Source organism: Helicoverpa zea, chromosome 31, assembly GCF_022581195.2.
Source record: "Helicoverpa zea isolate HzStark_Cry1AcR chromosome 31, ilHelZeax1.1, whole genome shotgun sequence".
Lineage (NCBI taxonomy): Eukaryota > Metazoa > Arthropoda > Insecta > Lepidoptera > Noctuidae > Helicoverpa > Helicoverpa zea.
Genome location: NC_061482.1, coordinates 2,592,273 through 2,612,949, shown reverse-complemented (window position 1 = coordinate 2,612,949; position 20,677 = coordinate 2,592,273). Strand labels below are relative to the sequence as shown.

The 20,677-nt window shown below is 36.4% G+C and overlaps 1 long non-coding RNA gene across 1 annotated transcript; it reads left to right on the top strand.

Moving 5' to 3' along the window:
- Positions 1-4,185: 4,185 nt before the first annotated feature.
- LOC124645040 lies at positions 4,186-13,136 on the top strand. The gene is made up of 4 exons (XR_006986142.1): positions 4,186-4,575; positions 4,700-4,768; positions 11,999-12,139; positions 12,796-13,136. It is a non-coding gene; the product is annotated as an uncharacterized LOC124645040 (long non-coding RNA).
- Positions 13,137-20,677: the final 7,541 nt, after the last annotated feature.

The window sequence follows — 20,677 nt, the reverse complement described above, 5'->3', positions numbered from 1 at the left end:
AAGCTTTGTTTATTTTTAAGGTTTCTTATGATATTATAGATTTCGCGGTAGTTTACTGGTTCCAGAAAGAAAGTATTTAGAGTTGATTGTAGTGTAGGCAAGTCTTGAGGTGTATTAATTGGATTATGAGCATTTTTTTCCCCAACCGACGCAAAAAAAATTGTTAAATTCATTTACTATTTGATTAGGGTCTGAAATTAGGGTGTTATTTATTTGAAGTTGAATGTTATGGTGTTCTTTACTAGATTTTTTATTAGTACGTTCGTGTATTATGCCCCACATAGTTTTTGTTTTGTTTTGCGACATTTTGAGTTTATGTATGTAGTGTAATTTTTTGGCTTTGTTTACGGTAAGTTTTAAAATTTTTTCATAGTTTCTATAATATTTATTTATAATTGGATTATTTATTTTTATAGTTAAGATTTTAAGTAGTCTCTTATTTTTGCATGAAAGCTTTATTCCTTTGGTTAGCCAGTATTTTTTACATATTTTTTTAAATTTTACTTTTTGCTTTGGTATGGTTTTATTAAGTATAGTTTGTAATATATTATTAAAGGCTTCGTAGTTTTGGTTTATATTGTTATTTTTAGTAATTATATCATTCCAATTTACTGTTGTTAGTTCTAGTTTAAATTTATTTATATTATTTGTATTATATATCCTCTTTTCGGTATACCAGTTCATTATTTTTTGTTGTTGTGGTATGTTAAATGTTAGTATAGTGCCGCAATGGTCTGAGAAACCCATTTCCTGTACATGTGTGTGTACATCTTTTGTGTTGAAATTAGTGAATATCAAATCTAGGCAAGTGGCTGTGGTTTGTGTTATGTGAGTAGGATCTTTTATGTGTTGTGTTAGTTTGTATTCAGACATAAGGTCCAGAAAGGTATTAGTTTTTAAGTTATTTTTAAGTATGTCTATATTTAGATCTCCTCCGATTATTAATTTTGATTTAGAGTGTTTTTTATTTAAATATGTTAGTATTTTGTTGAGTTGACAGAAAAATGTTTCTTCCTCTCTCCTATTCCAATATATTGTTACTATCAATAAATTTTCTTTTGGTAATTCAGTCGCACAAACTTCTACTATGTATTCTATTGACATGTCCGATATTTCTTTTCTTTCTATATGGTATAAGTTTTCTTCAAGGAGGATGCAGACGCCGCCTCCTCCTCGGCTCTGTCGGCAATAAGACGCTGCTACTTTATACCCGTTGAAGTGAATCATATTCAATTTTTCTTGAGACAACCATGTTTCGGTTAGGCATATTACTTGGTGCTTCGGATTTTCGTTTAAAAATGCTTCAATTATGTGTTGTTTGTTATGTAAACTGTATACTTCTTTTAACATTAAAAGTAGTAGTATAAATACAATAAGCGCGATCGTAGCGAGCTCGAAATTTTTACGAATGTTAAGAAAAGTGTTTTCATGTAGAAAATGGCCCGAGCAGAGTGAGCGCAATTTCTCGTATATATACTACATACACGTGTCAAACAAAAAAGCGCGAGCGAAGCGAGCGCGAAAATTTTTGTTCAGGTCGAGGACTAAGGTTAACAAAGTGTTTTTATGTAGAAAATGGTCCGAGCTGAGCGAACGCGATTTCTTGGACATAAACAGAGACCCGAAATTGAAAAAAGCGCGAGCAAAGCGAGCGCGAAAATTTTTTTTCAGTTCGAGAACTAAAAGTAGATGAAAACGCTTTCTTGCTGTATAACAAATATACAGCACAAATACAAGAAAGTGCGATCATAGCAAGCGCGAGAATTTTTTCAGGTTGAAGACTAAACGTTTGAAAAGTATTGTGTACAACAGTAAAACATTTTCTGTGAAAACTTCAATTGTCTTACTATTGGTAAGGGTTCATGAGATCAGGGCTGTCTCTCGCTCATGTAGCGCCTGGGTGCAATCATCACCCAAACGCCACCTATGTATCTATTGAAAGATTTTGAGTAGTACATATTGATCGACTACTTTACAAGGAATATAAATAAGAACGTTCGAACGAAAGTCACTTTTTTGGTAGGTAAAGGACTTTGTTGGCCTTAAGTTTTTTGAGCCTATGACACAAAAGCTCCTGATTAAGTAAACTGTAAAGCAACAAGTAGTCGCGAGCGCAGCGAGCGCGAACTTTTTTAAATTATTTGTTTGAAGACTCACAAATCAGACTGGGAATTACGTACAAATAAAAAGGAACCGTGATTAGAGCGAGCGCCATTTGTGTTCGTTGATTCGGTGCGTCAATAAAAATAATAAACAATCAGATATACAGTACAGACATATTCATTTACTCGCGAGCGTAGCGAGCTAGAATTTTTTCACTTAGTTGGAGGATGTTAAAAGTTAAAAATAATCAAAATGATCAATCCAACAAAGCGAAGGCGACTTTTTTGTCAGTATCATGATACAGTGTGGAACTGGTGTAATTTCATCGAAATTTCCTGGTGGTGGGGCGTCCCGCGGCCCCTGATATCGAGGCGCCCGGGTTATTCACACACCCTGCACCATAGGTTAAGACGGCAACCCGGACAGCGGATTCTTAGTAACACGGTCCCGTTTCCTCCTTTTGGGTACGGATAAAAAGTAAATAAAGAATAGAGAGCGAGCGTTGCGAGCACGAATTCTTCAGCAAAACTACTCTACCTGTAACTATGTAGGTATCTATACCTATTCACTCGGAATAAAAATTATCTTATACTTATAACAAAAACATAAAACATCGTGTTTAACCATTTCAATTATTGGTCCTCTTAGGTCCTGAAACTGGCCCAGGGGGAGGTCATGACCTTGTGACCTACCCCCTGGATCCGCCGTTGATTACATGCAACGGGTTAATAGTCTCCTAAACAAAATCGTCAAAACTTTGTTGTTCCTCAGTGATACTTAGCTTATTTTATTACAAAAAAACAAGCTACATTTTTAAAGGGTTGTATGCCTGATACAAGGTTTACGGAGAGACAGGGGTGGCGGCGCCGTCGCTTTGAAAACTCTCTCAATCGCATTACACTTGCACATACAAAGGTTCCCGGCGAAACTGTCTTTTTATGTCCCGATAACACTTGTGCGCTGGTAATTACAGTTGTAGCTTGTTTCAAAAACATTTCTATTTTATATTTTGTAGTTTTGATTCAGTTTTTAGCCTTTCGAAAACGTACTGTCGTTTTATTCGATGGTGCAAATGAACGTTGTTAAGAACATCATGTTTGTCACAGTTTTCGTTAGTAAAGTTTATGGTTATTTTTAGTAATTAAAAGTATGTATCATTTTCTACAATTATTCCTACACATTATGGAGCACATTATTTAAAACTCGCTTCTGCCAGCGGTTTCACCCGCAGCTCGTGGGAACCTCTGCACGAACCCGGATAAAAAGTATGCGTTGTGCCTTGATGCCTTCCTCGATAAATGGGCTATCTAACACCGAAAGAATTGTTCAAATCGGACCAGTAGTTCCTGAGACTAGCGCGTTCAAACAAACAAACAAACTCTTCAGCTTTATAATATTAGTATAGATTTCATGTCATTGCTTAAAATCATCTGAAATACATTTCAGTGCTCCGTTTAATTTTGCTCATAAACCCTGTGGAAATATAACAAAATCTCAGTATCAATTCGGTACCATTCCAAAATTCGTGTACAATCCAGTATGTTTACTTAACGTCTGTTCGTATTAATTCGGTACAATCTCCTGTCGGGCAGTCGGAACTGATTCAATTATGTCATTTTTGGAGTACAGCCGTTCACGCGAAAGATGGGGAAAAACGGAAAAATGTCGGCATTAGATCGTGTTGTTAAGTGAATGACTTTTCGCATGAGTAGCTGTCAAAGAGTACCCAGTGAGGCGCGACCGGGGCGAGTGACAAGCGAGGCGACGCTCGGTCACCAGTCGGGCCGACCGATAAAATGCTCAACATGTTATTCGTTTAATTCATTTGCGTTTTATACCCAACAACAATTTGTAGCGGAGAAATGTCGGATTGGGAAAACTGGTATGGAATATATAACTGTGCAAATGTTTTAGCGCTTAATGCTTGCAACAAATGATGAAAAGCGGCTTAAAATCTATGATCTGAACTTCCAAAAATAATACAGAGTCCAAAAGTTCAAGGAACAAGCTATATGCAAAACATACATGTTCTTTCCTCATTACATTGAATAGCTTTCAAATTATATCATAATGGGAATAGATCGCGAGTTGCGATGAGCCCGTTAGCCGAGCGCTCGTAACGCAAATCCTTCCTAAATTGCGTGGCGCGCACATGTCGCCGCCACGCCAGATATGTCGATATTTTAAAAGAACACGACCGTCGCACGTAAAAAAAAGATACGCGAGTTAGGACTTAGTATCCATTTGCTGAAATTGGCCTCGTTCAAGATAACAACAAGTTTCGCACCCTCCCAACTAAATGTGCAATTCATACGTGTGTAAATTTATGGCTGTACGTGGTATTATGCACCTTTTTGTGAAGGCAGTAAGATTTGAATTGCTGTGACTTGGTGTAGTTTTAAGCATATGTCATTGCGGATGCTAAGGTGGCTTTATCAGATCTCGTTGGACAACATGCGGTGAACATCAGTCGTAAGTTAAATGGTGTTTGAAAAGTTATTTAAACTCGCGAAAATTATAACTTACGTAGTATGTATTGAAAAATCCTTTTTTAAATAATAAATATGAAACTATCTCTTTCTTTCTGTATGTCCAGCATTGAGAACTTTTCTTCGGGTCGCGGGTGGAACCGTGGTTACAGCTTGTAAAATACAATATTAAACAGGTAAGCCCGTAAGTCAGGCAACTTCAGAAGGTAACACAGACGGATAGTTTAGCATACGTGATACGATTAGCAACGGTCCGTTGCACAAAGAAAACTGCCCGACTCTGTTCGAGCTATTGCATTCTTTACTTGCATATTAGACATAGAGTGCACACTGCAAACTTTTAGCCGGCTGATAGTTAGTTTGGGCTCGGAAATCATTATAAAGGTGGTAGTACGCTCATTACTAATATCAGGTATTACGCCGGTATCAGACCGAGACTTTGATTGGAATCAAGATTCTCTTATAAAAAATTTAACCACCGAGTCAAGTGTCGGTCAAGTTTTAATATATTTTGCCTAATGTAATATTCGGTTTTGAAGCAATTGTGAAATTAATGAGTAAAGACTCCGGAAGTGTGAGACATTTAAAAGTCCGATAAACTTTATAATGCAGAATATTACAATGTTTCGGTTGAATAGTACGAACAAACAAGGTTTTGGATTAAAGAAAATGTAGTAGCAATAGAAATGTAGTGAAACGCATATGTAGTGTAGACCTTTATAATTCAATAGAATGTGATGATATCTGAAAGGGAGGACAACATAACATAAAGAATGGAATATCGCAATAAACGAGTTAACAGGATATCTCGGGCGGGGTACGTTCATAACCCTCCTTCGAATACCGGGCCTTTTTGTATAACTGTCAGCTTGTCAAACTGTAACGCGCCCGAAATCCCCACATTTCCATACAGCCGTATTTTACGGCTCACCAGAGAAAATAAATAACAACGATAATATAAATATGAGAATTTTCCGAACCTTTAAGTTTGGAGGTATTTACATATCAGTTGCTGACGGAAAAATCCTTTAAGGAGTTAATAGTGCTCGGGGAGTGTTATGCATGCTGGCACTACTGACATGCTTTAACTTCATTTTTAATCAATATTTGTTCATTTATTGATCCTTATAAACCCGTTGAAAAAAAAAAGCTCAGAATACATTCTCACGCATGCTTGGCTAACCCTTTTGATGCTAGTAACATACTTCATTCATTAAAACCCTTTGAAATATACGTAAAGTCCTTAAAACCAAGATATCGCGTAGCTGCCCGGTTTTTTGCAAAAGAGTGTATAATATGTGAAATAAACTCTGTGTATCTGTATACATATGTGTGTGTATGTGTCTGGATTTCACGCTAAAACTACCGAATCTTTTAAATGGTTAAAGATACACAGGTCAGATAGAGCGTTAGAAAAGGCATGAGCTACTTTTTATCCCAGTGCAAAAAGTAGTTCTTTACTTGTATTGTTTACTCTGCAACTCGCCGTATTGCCGGCAACATATTGCCAGCAATATGTGTGATGCAACTTTATTTATAAACAAACTAGCATCCGCCCGCGGCTTCGCCCGCTTAGAGTTCGGTTATATAGCGTTTCCAAGAGAATTCTTCAAAAACCCGGGATAAAAGCTATCCTATGTTCTTTTTCAAGGTCAACTCTATCCCTGTACCAAATTTTATTAAAATCAGTTCAGTGGTTTAGACGTGAAAGCATAACAGACAGACAGACGGACAGAGTTACTTTCGTATTTATAATATTAGTAGGGATGTTTACTATGAATACGGGGCTTTAGGTAACCGCAAAGTCTAGTCTAGTCTTAGGTCTGTGGGGTGGCAACGGCTTTCGATCACGTGATGGATGCCGGCGTCGGGGCAATTACCGACCTCCACCGTTGACCCGTCAATGGCGTGTCACTATCATATATATCATACATGACAGTTACCAAGGAATTTACGGATGTTCCAACAAGGAGGGTCAAAAATATTTACCCACAGGTTTCTTAGACTTTTTACTAAGATTGTTTTTAATTTTTATTGTTAACTAGCAACCCACCCCGGATTTGAAATTTGGTACAGAGGTAGAGTTGACCTTGAGAAAGAACATAGGATAGTTTTGATCCCAGAATTTTTAAGAATTGTCTGGGAAACGCGATATACCCGAACTCTACGCGGGCGAAGCCGCGGGCGGAAGCTAGTACATGTATATAAACCTTTCTCTCCAATCACTCTACCCGCATGAAAATCGGTTGCGTAATTTTCAAGATTTAAGAATACAAAGGGACAGAAAAAAAACCGGCCAAGTGCGAGTCGGAATCGCACACTAAGGGTTCCGTTCCATTATTTAGAAAATGAGCAAAAAAATTACGTTTGTTGTATGGGGGCCCCCCAAAATATTTAGGGAAATTATAAGTCTAGCCACAAAATTATTTATTGAACACATGATTAAACTTCTAACTTTTAACCGACTTCCCAAAAAGGAGGAGGTTCTCAATTGGGCCGGTATGTTTTTTTTTTTTTCTATGTATGTACATCGATTGCTCCGAGGTTTATAGACCGATTTACGTGATTCTTTTTTTGTTCGACTCGGAATAGCTGCCAGTTGGTCCCATAGTCATCAGGTCAGGATCTGATGATGGAAACCCTGAGAAATCGAGGGCAACCTTCGAAAGTTGTAGGCATACATAGGGTAAAAACTTGACACTAAGGTGTACGCCTAAAAGCACTATTTAACAGTGAAGATTTGGAGCTGACCTGATGATGGAGACCAGAGAGGGTCGAGGGAACTCGACAACTGAATATGTAAACTACCTCGTGTTTGGGCTTAAATTATTTGTATTGACAAGACCTTTGCAACAGTGAAGGTTTGGAGCTGACCTGATGATGGAGACCAGAGAAAGTCGAGGGAACTCGACAACTGAATATGTAGAATATCTCGTATTTGGACTTATATTCTTTGTATTGATGAGAACTTTCCACTTATATGGATAGTGACAACTATTCGTATCGCTGAAAAGCTGTAAATAAAAAACTTTTTTACAAAAAAATTAAACCGACTTCCCAGACACTAAAAAGCAAAAAAAAAATCTTATTTTAGGTGCATCGGCCTAGAAGTCGGTGGCAAAATTAACTTAGTAACATCCATAGACACCGACTTCTAGGCCGATGCACCTAAAATTAGTTTTTTTTTTGCTTTTTAGTGTTTTGGGAAGTCGGTTTAATTTTTTTGTAAAAAAAAATTTTTATAACTAAGCAACGGGGAAATTACATAGCGTCTTTTTTACAACGCCAACTAAATATTCTATAGAAAGCTTCAAGTAAAGGTCATCAATTATTGTGACTTGTCCTTCTTATTTATAAGATTTAGAAGGCAACATACATTTTTGAGGACGCATAATGATATTAAAAAGAAGCCTGTTTAATTAGCACCCAAATATATTGATAATATATTATAATATATTGTATTCTAGTTTTCAGTATTTGTTGTTATAGCGGCAACAGAAATACATCCTCTGTAAAAATTTCAACTCTCTTACCTACTATCACGGTTCATGAGATACAGCCTGGTGACAGACGGACGGACGGACGGACGGACAGAGGAGCGAAAACTGTTAGATTTTTGAAATGGCTTGTTTTGTAAATGCTTTGATGATGAAGGGCCGTTCTCAATATTTAATTAATACGTTGATAGAATTCTGACATACCCCCTTATGCGCAGTAACATACCCCCAATGTCAAATTCTCATCTCTAGTATGGAAAAGAACAGATAGATACAATATTGAGAATAGTTTTTTGTTCGACTTTCCTATCCTGTATGTCTGTCTGTCTGCATGTCTGTCTGTTACGCTTTTACGTCTAAACCACTGAACTGATTTTCGTACAATTTGGTATAGAGATAGAGTTGATCTTGAGAAAGAACATAATTAGGATAGTTTTTGAAGAATTCTCTTGGAAACGCGATATAAGTAACCGAACTCTACGCGGGTGAACCCGCGGGCAGAAGCTAGTTTGGAATAATTTTGCGGAACACTGAATTTTAGGGAAACCTTGCTTAATTGGAAATCAGCTTGATGGTCAGTCTCACCGGTTACTGATATATAGGATTGGCCATTCTTGAGTTATAAGTGGTATAGCTAACACGACTTTCTTTAATATCAATAGTTTTTTTACGATATAAGACACACTATGGTAAGGCTTTTTTATAAAAGCTGTACTTTGTTATATAACGCGTTATAATTTGAGTTGTAGTTACATCTTTGGTTAATACGCTACGCTCGATAGCTTTATATGGTTTTAACGTTAACCCAGTCAAATGAGAAGGCGCGATCAATATAAGGGAATAGGAGTAGCAATATTTGAATGCAGATATCTCGGTTTTACGTTCATCGCGCGAGGGCGGGTCTTTCCACTGGGCGGAGTTTGGGAGAAAAATAATACCGCCTTTCTGACGCCACGCCCACCTCCATGCGACCATTTTACTTATTTTCCTTTTATTGTGTCTTTCGTATGAGCTTAGCCGGACACACACACACACATGCAGACGTTAACTACCAAGTGGCGGACTTCACAGCAACTTGAAATTTAACTCAACAGCATTTACATTTCAGCTAGCTGAATCAAACAGGACTAATGTACAATATGATGTTGGAGATTGCTCATCTAAGCTTCTGTGTATGTAAAAAATAATGTCACTATTCGTTGTAGTTTTATAACTCACTAGCCGTTTTCCCGCGGTTTCACCCGCGTCCCGTGGGAGCTACTGCCCGCACCGGGATAAAATATAGCCTATGTTACTCGCAGATACCTAATATAGCTTTCTAATGGTGAAAGAATATTTAAAATCGGTCCAGTAGTTTTTGAGTTTATCCATTATAACCAAACAAACAAACAAACAAAGTTTTCCTCTTTATAATACTCACTTTGCATCAAATGTTTAGGCTGTATTCGGTCTATTTAGTAGATGGTTTGTGTGAAGTTTTCACAAAATCGGTCGAGCGGTTCTTCATCCCATATAACCATTTTTGCGAACATAACGTAACCGTTTCGACACTTAGCGTCGACACTGATCTATCTCGAAACATAATCTCGTCGACGTTCCGTGTTAGCGCCGTCGCTGCAACTAAAAATGGGGAAGATCTCGACACAATAAACAAGTAACATTTGGTTTCTAATTTACGTCGCCGTGTCGTAACATTGTTACCATATTTTAACCAGAGTTAGCACTAATCATTCAATCATTCATTCGTTCGATCAATTTCGTTGGCTCGTGCGTGAGTGACACGACGAATACAAAATACAAGAAATCCCATAATGATGGTTTACTTACCTTGAGTTGATGAACTCAAGGTAAGTTAACAAAGTTTTAGTTTTCATTAATTAATATGGTTTATAATGCTCAAATCTTATTGGGAAAAAAAGTTTACTGTGTAATTTCTTTGAATATGTTGATATTTCCAACGCGCCACCGTAATATCATGTTTTCATAATTCTGGCGAAAGAAAAACTTTTGTTAAATAAAATAAAAATATAAAATTATGCACATCGAGTGCTTAAAAGCTTCCATTTAAATAGAATATCAAATATTTTAATCCTAATACAAATTATTTTAGCAAGATTTACTCATAAAATTGATAAATAATGAACTATGAAAAAACATTTTTGATGTTTGTTATGAAAAATATGCTCGTCGCAACTAGTCACAAAGTTACGATAATGTGTCGACACGTGTCGACATGTTACGGTAAATTGTTACAAAATTACTAGATTTTTAAGATGGTTTCTCTTAATATTTGGTTACAGTGTTTCCCAAAGTTTTTATCAAGTCAAAATGCCTTTTTTCATTGTTCTAACCAAAGGAGGCTCATCAGAATTAATATCGCTTGTGCCGAGTACTTGAGTTAAAGACGAAGACGTCTTGTTTTGGCCGAGAAAACGAAAAAACAGCGATTTGGAGCTCGAAAGTTGAAACTTTGGCACTAGGGACTATACCACTAAGCTCCTCCACTAAATTCCGTACTGTTTTCCTGTAAATGGCCTAGAAAATAATAAGTTTTAAGTTCAATAAAATGGGTATCCGTCAATGTGCCCTACCAACAATGCACATCATGAAAAAAATATTAGGTATTATAATAAAAAAAAACTTGTGTACGAGTACAATTAGGCACTTGAGATATTTTGGGACGTACTTATTTCTTTTACTCTTCTATAAAAAGTTGAAGTCCATCAGAATTTACGTAAGGTTTTTGGTTGTTTACTCATTTTAAATTTCATTAAATGGTTGATAATGGCAGAAAACATAGACAGTTTGAGAATAACTGGCTCTCGTCATGTTTTTATATATGCAAGTTATTGTTAAAGTGTTCTGGAACATCGACTACACATGTTACTACCCAGTTACCACACAATTGTGTCAACATTGCACACTGGTTACAAACCAAACGCAAAGTTTCTAAAATGTGTGGTTACAAATTAAGCTGTAAAGTATCGACACAGCGACCACACAAAGTTACTGAATCTAGTTTCCGTCACATTTTTACTGAACCGTTACAACTCATAAAAGCTAATCCCTACACAGTCACGTTGTGTCGTATCAGTTACGAAACTGTTGCGACTTGTTACATCTTTATCATATCTGCGACCAAAAATGGCTGTATGTATTACATTTAATACTTAGCAAAGCATACACCGTGCCGCTAGTGCAGTATAATATGGATCAACTGCTTATAATTTGACACTGCTAAACATGGCCGTTTCGTATATCGGAACTAATGTGCCTTTCGGATAAAACTTAAAACTGCTCTGAACTTACTGGTCACTCTCCCATTTATAGTCGGTGTTAGAATTTTTTTATTTTAAGTCAAGACTTAAAAAATATGCCTAACTCCGTAGACTTAAGAGAATGCGCACACTACAAACTGTTGGTCGGCCGATAGTTGCTTTGGGCTCATAAATCAGTAGATATTGAGCTGAATGGAAGAACACAAGTAACAACGATAAAATTTGTCCTGTATCAGACCGACTACTTACAATTTTGATAGGATTCAAGATTTTACAAAAAAAAAAAGTTATGTTCACTCCCATAACCACAAGTTAATTAATAACTTACTATGGGACTAACCGACCGTGTGCAAGAAGGTGTCCCGATATTCATAAAATATATTTACTAGCTTCCGTCCGCGGCTTCGCCCGCGTCGAGTTCGGTTATATCGCATTTCCAAGAGAACTCTTCAAAAATCCGGGATAAAAACTATCGTATGTTCTTTCTCAAGGTCAAGGCTATGTCTGTACCAAATTTTATTAAAATCAGTTCAGTGGTTTAGACGTGAAAGCGAACCAGGCAGTCAGAGTTACTTTCGCATTTATAATATTAGTAGGGATGTCACCATGAAACCAGGAAACACTTGTGTAGAATTAAGCCGTAAGAATGAGCCTGATGGTGGAGGAGGCAGTAGACGAACTCTTGGATCTGGAAGTCTTGGATGAAAAAAAGCAGCTTATCAAATCAAGCCAATTGAAATTAATCCCGATTTCAAGTTTCTTATAGCTGAAAGTGACTTTAAAAAGTTTTGTTCAGTGTCAATAAATAAATGTTTCTCATTCATTGTTCTTGAGAGGAACAAGAAGAACTTCACGGTACATGAGACGAAGTCTGAGTCACAAACTCAACTACGATCGCGCTATTCTCACCGACAGAACAAAATCTGACTGACTACAAAGTTGATACTTGTTTTCTTGTTCTTGTTGTTGTGTTGTTGAAGTGGCATTGTATATGCCTGATTGATATTTGAGAGGCCGGTACTTTAGCCGCGGGTGGAAGCTAATTTCCTTATTAGTTAGTGTGGTAAGCACTAACTAATAACTAGCTTCCGCCCGCGGCTTAACCCGCGTGGTGTATTGATAAAAAGTAGCTTATGTGTTAAGCCAAGGTATCACCTATCTACATACCAAATTTCAACCAAATCGGTAATACCGTTTTTGTGTGAAAGAATAACAAACATACATCCATATATTCTCTTGTGAGAATGTATGGATGTATGTTATCCGACTATCCTACTAATATAATATTATAAACTAATATAATATTGTAAATGTGAAAGTTTGTACTTTTATTTTTAATAAAGAATACTTTCCTCTTGATTGTACTAGTACCTATATAGAGTAAAGGTTCATTAAAATCATCATGGGTAATATATTATTTATTTTCAGCGTCCAACAAGTATTTGCATGACATACAGTTCTGCGCGGGCGTGGTGGTAGCTATCGAGTACATGGAGTACCTACCTGATGGATCCGCGCTCGATGGTCGGGCTGGCTTTACTCCTTCGCGCCAACCCATTCTTCATCAAGACTATCGCACAGCGTATGTTGCGGGTGCAGGAGTTTGGCTTAATTTAAATTCAAATTCATTTATTCAGTAAGATATCAAAGATCCACTGTGTTAGTTACAAAACAAATAGACTTAGCATTTTTAGCTTTAGTTAAAATTAATACTTTATAACTAACTAGCCGTTTTCCCGCGGTTTCACCCGCGTCCAATAGGAGTTACTGTCCACACCGGGATAAAATATAGCCTATGAGTAACATAGGCTATATTTCGCAGATAATATAGCTTTCTAATGGTGAAAGAATATTTAAAATCGGTCCAGTAGTTTTTGTATCCATTACAAACAAACAAACAATGTTTTCCTCTTTATAACATTAGTATAGATAAAGCCTGGTTCGCACCAGCGCACGTATGATCGGGCTGTCAACGCGGGCCGCAATTGAGTGCAGAATACTGTTTCGACGCCACGCAACCTCTGCACCATTGACGCCGATTTTTTTCGCCAAATTGCGTCAAAGTTGTCTGTGCGGGCATCGGCAAACATGCCCGATGCGCTGCAGAAGCGTGGCAATCTCAACAGTAGTCTGAACACATTATTATATTGGATACGCAGAGCCTACAAGGCTTTGAAGAAGGCCCTTTGAATACAATAAAACTTAGTAGGTAAGTAAAATCTCAGTTCGTCAAGGTATGTGTACTTACACGAGGTTATTGGAAGATCACCAAACAAACATTAATTGTCAAAAATTGGTTTATTTGAATCAAGATAAATATAGTCAATCTGATTACTAGATATTTTTCATCAACTCAGTTATATTTTCAGACGAAAATATTATCTAATATTTGATTTTATTAATATTAATATTACTGTGTTTTTGGAAGATTTTTTCTTTGTAAAGTAAAAATATTTTTATACACGGCAGATTTTTTAGTCCTAGTTTTTATTGACGAAAGAACTAAATACTTTGATTAGTATGGGAGAACTACTTTCTTCACCCGGCTCTACACTATCTGTCTACCAGATTTGATTTTAACCGGTTTAGTAGTTTTGCCGTGAAACTGCTACAGATAGAATTACTTTTACAATTATAATAATGGGTGAAATGTCTACTTCGGTAATTTAGAATTTGTATTTTTTTCATGTATCACAGCGATCCAGACTGAACGGGTTAGGGGGAAACTCGCCCCTGGGCTGCGGCCCAGATAACACGGACTAAAAACAGTTGGGAAAACTGGCCCTTATGTGCGGGCCAGATTACTATGATAAATAAGTGACGTAGGTAAATCGACCCAATGGAATCTGGTAATTGCGAATTTTTTCACAGATCAAAATAGCCAGGAGGCAAAAAGACTCAGTTTTTCATGATTTCCATCAAAAATATTATAGAAAAAAGGTTTAATAAAAGGAGAAAAGTAGTCAGTAAAGTCCAGAAATCAGAATTTTGGGTCTCGGCTCAAAGGGCTCGGTGCAATAACTGTTACTAATATAATTATAAAGATGAAGTTGTTTGAGGTAATCTGAGGTAATACTGGACTATTTTGGAAAATTCTTAACATGATCTGATAATGGAAATTGTCCTACTATTATATTGCGCGCTTTAAGATGCATATTTTCCCCTTCTATTATTATTTCTGTATAATGTGCCTAATTTTAAGTGTGTGTATGCGTCTATTGTTGCGCAATTAAATTTATTTTCTTTTTTTCTTATTTTCTTTCTTTCTTTCTACTATAGCTGCCCGGCAGCCACACACATTCACAATATTTCACCTTTCTTGTCTACATTGTAACATGTAGAATAAAACGCATGTATTTGAATTAACATTAAAGTCTTAGCAATGCATACTTACAATATTTTATAGTTGTTTGCACTTGCAATACGTGCAGGGGTTCTGATATTAAAGTGTGCGTTTGTTGTGGTGGATCCGCTTTGATCAGTCAGCCGAGCGATATGGATGCGTCGTAACCGCTCGCCGAGCACCCCGCGTTTAATATCAACGCCAATATAACTGATCAACTTTTGACAGTTATTACACGATGTTCATTGATTTCTACGATTAATTTAATATGAATCTGGGGTATGCTATGAGATATTTTAATTATAAGACTTTTTAATCGACTTCAAAAGGAGGAGGTTCATAAGTCGACTGTTGTTTTTCAGTTTTGTAAAATCGGTTTCGATTTTTATTAAACGACTTCCCAAAAATCTTTTTTTTTTATTATATTCACCGATTACTCGAAGACGCCTGGACTGATTTGTAAAATTATTGTTTGATAAGGTGTACCTTCCAGGTGATCCCATAATCCTCAGGTCAGGATATGATGATGGAAACTCGGAGAAATCGAGGGCAACTCACAATTCGAAAATAATAGGCATGCGTATTTTAACAACTTGACAATGAGGTGTACATTTGATTACACTATAAAACAGTAAAGGTCTGGAGCTGACCTGATGATGGAGACAAGAGAAGGTTGAAGGAACTCGACAACCGAATATGTAAACTACCCCGTGTTTGGGCTTATATTATTTGTATTGGCAAGACCTTTGCAACATTGAAGGTTTGGAGCTGAACTAATGATGGAGACCAGAAAAGATCGGGGGAACTCGAAAACTGAATATTTAAACTACCGCGTGTTCGGGCTTATACTATTCGTATTGACGAGAACTTTCCACTAATGCGGATAGTGACAACTATGCTAGTTATGTCACTGCCTCATAGTTAACTCATGAACCATAATGTTTGAACGTTTCATAATAACTTTAGAATAACAAATTAAACAAACAAACATTACTTTTTATAGGTAATCAATTTAAACAGCAGAGCTTTATCAAAACCCGCGACATTTCCAGTAGCTGCTATAAAGCAAGGTGGATCAAATTTAATTAAACAGTAATCGCGGTTTGCGGCGCCCTTGTAATCCGCAAAATGTTAACAAGTTATAAAAATTATGAATTAACATCGGGCCGTGAAGGGTCCGGCGCGGGGCGGAGGGTTCGCCACAATAGACGGTGCTCAAGGGTGCCCAATAAAAACTTGACAAATGGCGTTTCATAATCGTGTTGCATTCCAAGCTTCGTCACCGCAGCCCGGATTGTCCTCCCTCACGAAAATATGTCTCTTGTTCAGAGATTACCTCGTGTGGTGACAACGCTACTATATCATATCACATATCATGGCTTGTTATGACGTGCCCTTTGTGCTGGCCCCAAATCACGCAGGTAACGTATCCAGCCGAATGCTAATATTGTTTATTCAGTTGTGAAATCAATGGTGGTCGAAGGTAACCGCCGTGAGTGTTGTGGTGAGTGCCGTCGTGATCGCTGCGGCGATTAGACCGCCGACGTATCGTCGCATCGAGGGGCTGTAAGACCACTACGTGCCATAACGACCTCCTTACACGATCTTGATCTCAATTAACATTACCGCATGCTCTGTGCGGCTTATAGCCATCAGCCGAACTGTGATTATACATATATCCTAGTTACAGTGATGTGTGTACATGTATTTTATCGGAATATCTGGACAAAACTGTAATGCTATGCGATTTGCAAAAAAATCAAATTAATAGCATAAAAGCTCTGACGTGGATAAATCATACTTAAATATGACATATTTTAAAAAATAATGAATACCTACTGTAATGAAATAATTAAATGAATTGTAATAGACAGCGGTGTTGCTGAAAGATTTGTTTTATCACCGCTTCTTCTTTCCAGCTATAACACTAGGAAGCGGTATAGGGTGGGTAATTTGGGGGAGCTGTCGCAATATAAAAATATAAAGACGTTATTGTAATGGTGAAAACATAGAAATTAGTGGATACCTACTAGCAAATCGTAAGTACCGAAAAAAGTACCGAAAAAAGAACAATTATTTTCTTACTGACAAAGACTTCTTTCACGCAAGTGCAATCAAGTATAAAATAGTGTTTTTTTTAGGGTTCCGTACCTCGAAAGGAAAAAACGGAACCCTTATAGGATCACTTTGTTGTCCGTCTGTCTGTCTGTCTGTCTGTCAAGACCCTTTATCTTAAGAACGCGTGGACGTATCAAGCTGAAATTCACATGAAATACTCGGGTCTATTGCCCCTTTAGGCTGTGAAAATATCAAGCTTCTAAGCCAAGCCAATTAAAAGATACAACCGATTATGTCGATATTTTCAACAAATTCTCGACACTCGCAAAGGAATCAAAACCTACAAGGTACTTCCCGTAAACTCAGAATCTTGAAATTTGGCATGAAGCATTGTTATATAATGCAAATATAGGAAAAATTGCGAAAATATCATTTTTTTTTGTTATATAATATAATAAAAATATTTTAATAAAATGAAACTTACTACCTTATTTCTCACGAACGAATAAAGGTACCAAATTGAAATTTATACCAAATACCTAGGTCTATTGTCCCTTTAAGCAATGAAAAAATCAAACTTCTAAGTTAACGCGATCAAAAGATACAGCAGTTTTACCGACACCTTAGACGAATTTCCGTCACACGCTAGGGAATCAAAACCTACAAGGTACTTCCCGTGAACTCAGAATCTTAAAATTCGGCACGAAGCAACGTTATATAGTACAGATAAAGGAAAAATTGCGAAAATGATAAATTTGAAGTTACATAAAATATTAAATATTAAATATTAAAAATATTTTTCTAATAATTATAAACTTACTACCAACCCTTTTTCACATGAACGCGTAGAGATATTAAAGTTTTGAATAAAAAGTGAAATTCATATCAAACACTTCTTAAATATAATGGCCTCTAAACTGTGAAAAATTTTAAATCATTCAAAGGTCATTGGGCACCTTAGTATGAAAACCATACCCACGGCGGATACGAACGAAATATAGCACAGTATAATGATAAAGGCTCTGATTTACTATGGCATTAGTCGCATCAATGTGAACCATGGGAATCTAGAGAAAATCAGGTGTAAACATCAAATATTTTCCTCATTTTAATGGGGAATTTAAACGACCAAGTTTGACGGATTTGAGAAATCATTTCTTTGTAGTGAAAGAGTATACTCGCCGTTTATTTCCATTGTCACCAGGTCAGGATCTGATGATGGAAATCCTGAGAAATCGAGGGCAACTATCAGAAATTGTAGGCATGCATAGGATTAAAACTTGATTCTCAGATGTATGTCTGGTGATACTATCAAACAGTGAAGGTTTGGAGCTTATCTGATGATGGAGACGTGAGAAAGTCGAGAGAACTCGGTATGTTTTAGTTACGTCGTGTTTGGGCTTATATTATTCGTATTGACGAGAACTTTTCACAAAAGTTAAAAATAAAAACTTTTTACAAAAAAAAAAAACAACTTCTAAAACAACAAGAAAACTGTTTATATGCATCGGTCTAGATCTCGGTGGTTAAATAAATATAGATGCATCCTCTAGACACCGACTTCTAGACCGATGCACCTAACATCTTTTTAATTTCTTTCTTGCTTTTGTTTTCTTGTTGCTTTTTTATATGTTTGAAGTTGGATTTGTTTGTAAAATGCTACAAAATAAAATAATGCCGACTTTATAAAACAAAGAAAGGGACAGAATTACACTTTTGTCAAGGCTCTAGAAACGTAAAGCCAGCAGCCCCGAATCCTACTCTCTAGAAGTCGTTGTTACAATTCGACAGCTACAAGTCGTCAGGCGGTTTCGAAAAAAACCTGAAACTGGGGCTCTTTAGGTGATTAATCCCTCAAAAATAAAAGATCCCATTCCTGCAATGGCTGCTTTAACCCAAGTTAGTAGTGAATTCTCATCACCTAAAATAAAATAAGCTCCAACACAAGGTTACGTTATAAATTGTAAAGGAGTTCCCATAACTATATCTGATCTTAGCTGTCGATCCCACAATGGCAGTCAAACCTATCTTTGTGGAAAGTCTTCGCCAATACGAATAAAATAAGCCCAAACACGTGGTAGTTGCAACATACCGTTCGGGAGTTCCCTTGACTCTCTGTAGTCTCCATAATCAAATTAGCTCCAAACCTTCACTGTTTACCAGTACCCTCAAAAATACACTCACATGTCTGGTTATGACTCGATGTGTGCCTACAATATTCAAGAGTTGCCCTCGATTTCTCAGGGTTTCCAGATCCTCATCAGATCCTGGTCATCCGGATTGGCACCTTCCTTCTTTATGAAATGTCTTTAACAATAAAAACTAGCATTGCAACCTGTACAATCCTCTGAAACTGCTTGTCTTTTATATTTTTCAAACGATCCTGGACATTCGTCTCCATGGAATTTTAATAAAATATTTATATTCAAAGAAACGTCATACCATTCTCCACAATTTAAAACTACTTTGATTCATGTCCGCCACTTTTTACAAAGCGGGTCAGATATGCCCCGTGACCTTTAAGACAAAATTAGTTATTTTCAATCAGATTTCTGAATGATGACTATAAAATGTTGTATATGACTATAAAAGTTATTTTATTGAAGTTATTTTTCAATAAAATAACTTTTACAAGGTACTGGCCTACTATTTTAGTTATATTATAAAATAAACGATATTAACTATTTTGACTCTCACGAAATTACCATAACTATGATTGTTCTAAACTGAACGGTTGGCGCGAAACTCACTTTTGATCTATACAGCATTTGTACGGAACCCTCGGTGCGCGAGTCCGACTCGCACTTGGCCGGTTTATTTCAACTATGGTCAGTGACATGACGTTTTTATTTCAATTAAAACATTAGACACAACTCACTTACCTAATTTTCTGCCAAACTAAAAAGAAATGAAACTATTTTATTCAAGGAACATGCTTATTTTATTGATACTTCTAGTTAAGTATTATTTCATAATTAACAAAAAAAAAAAAAACAACGTTACCTTCATATCAAACTTTTTAACTAAATGAAATTAACTGTTTATTCATAATTAAAACTTACCTCCTTACATTCTTGGAAGTTTAATCTGGCATAAAGTAGCGAAAACTCGTAAAGTAAGTCTGGCCAACTATTATTGGGCTGTAGCTACTGAAGAATGCCGTAATAAGGGACGGTATTAGCTTCGGAAAATATTGTGCCGCGTCACAAGGAAGGGTGCACCGACAATATTATTAAAATAATTTCTCATTTTTATTGCCTCTCTTAAGCTACTGCAGTAATAAATGACAACGTTTTTATAACAATTATTATCGTTGTTCAAGTATGTTACGATATTTTGATTAGATTACCTGCTTACTTAGAGGTTTTATTGATTTTTGACATGGAGAGAAGTAGTTTTGGGGTTATGTCAACATAACAGAACAATATAATAGAATCCCAGTTAATTTGTTAGAACTAACAGACAGTTCTTTTAAAATCAAAATTAAGGATACTCTTATTAAAAAGGCTTATTATAATATTAATGATTATTTCACAGATGGAAGCTCTGACGTGGACAAAAAGTGTTTTTTTTTGTGAATATAATTTGAAACTACATTGAATTGTATAAGTTGAAATTTAATTATAATGAAATTGTAATAGACAGCTGTGTTGCTGGGAAGTTTGTTCTTCACCGCTTCTTCTTTCCAGCCATAACACTAGGAAGTGGTGAAAGGGGGCGTTTTGGGGGTGCTGTCCTTTTGCAAATTTGACGTGAAAAAGTCCTAAAAACTAGCCTACTTTCAATAAACGTTTTTGACTTTGACTTTATCATTAAAGTATCTATTTCTGAACTATTCATAACGAACTGTTGGTGGGTGAGACCGACTCAAACTAAACCATTATTTAGCCCTCAATAAACTAGATTCAA